Below are 283 nucleotides of genomic sequence, written 5' to 3' on the forward strand. Positions count from 1 at the left end.
GGAGCCGGGAGGCAGAGACGCGCAGACCACCAAGAAGGCGGGTCCAGGCACCTGCGCAGGGTCTCACCATTGCCGGGAGCAGCGCCCTGGCCCAGCCTGCGACCCTCCTCTCCTGTTGGTAACGGGGCTCCCCATCTCTGCGGCAGTCGGGCTCACCACGAGCCCTGAGCTCAAGGCCCCAGCATCCACCGTCCTGCCTCACAGCCTGCTTCCCTCCCTGTGGGCCGCTGGGCCCCATGCCCCTCCTTTCACAGCTCTGCGGCCCTCCCTCTGCCCCCCAGCT

The 283-nt window shown here is 70.0% G+C and overlaps 1 protein-coding gene across 1 annotated transcript in view; it reads right to left on the reverse strand.

Annotated features, from left to right (window-relative positions):
• CRMP1 (collapsin response mediator protein 1) overlaps positions 1-283 on the reverse strand; it is an 81202-nt gene that overhangs the window by 6331 nt on the left and 74588 nt on the right. The gene's annotated exons all lie outside the window — the stretch shown is intronic.

The sequence above is a fragment of the Tupaia chinensis genome, unplaced genomic scaffold (genome assembly GCF_000334495.1).
Source record: "Tupaia chinensis unplaced genomic scaffold, TupChi_1.0 Scaffold141490_1, whole genome shotgun sequence".
Lineage (NCBI taxonomy): Eukaryota > Metazoa > Chordata > Mammalia > Scandentia > Tupaiidae > Tupaia > Tupaia belangeri.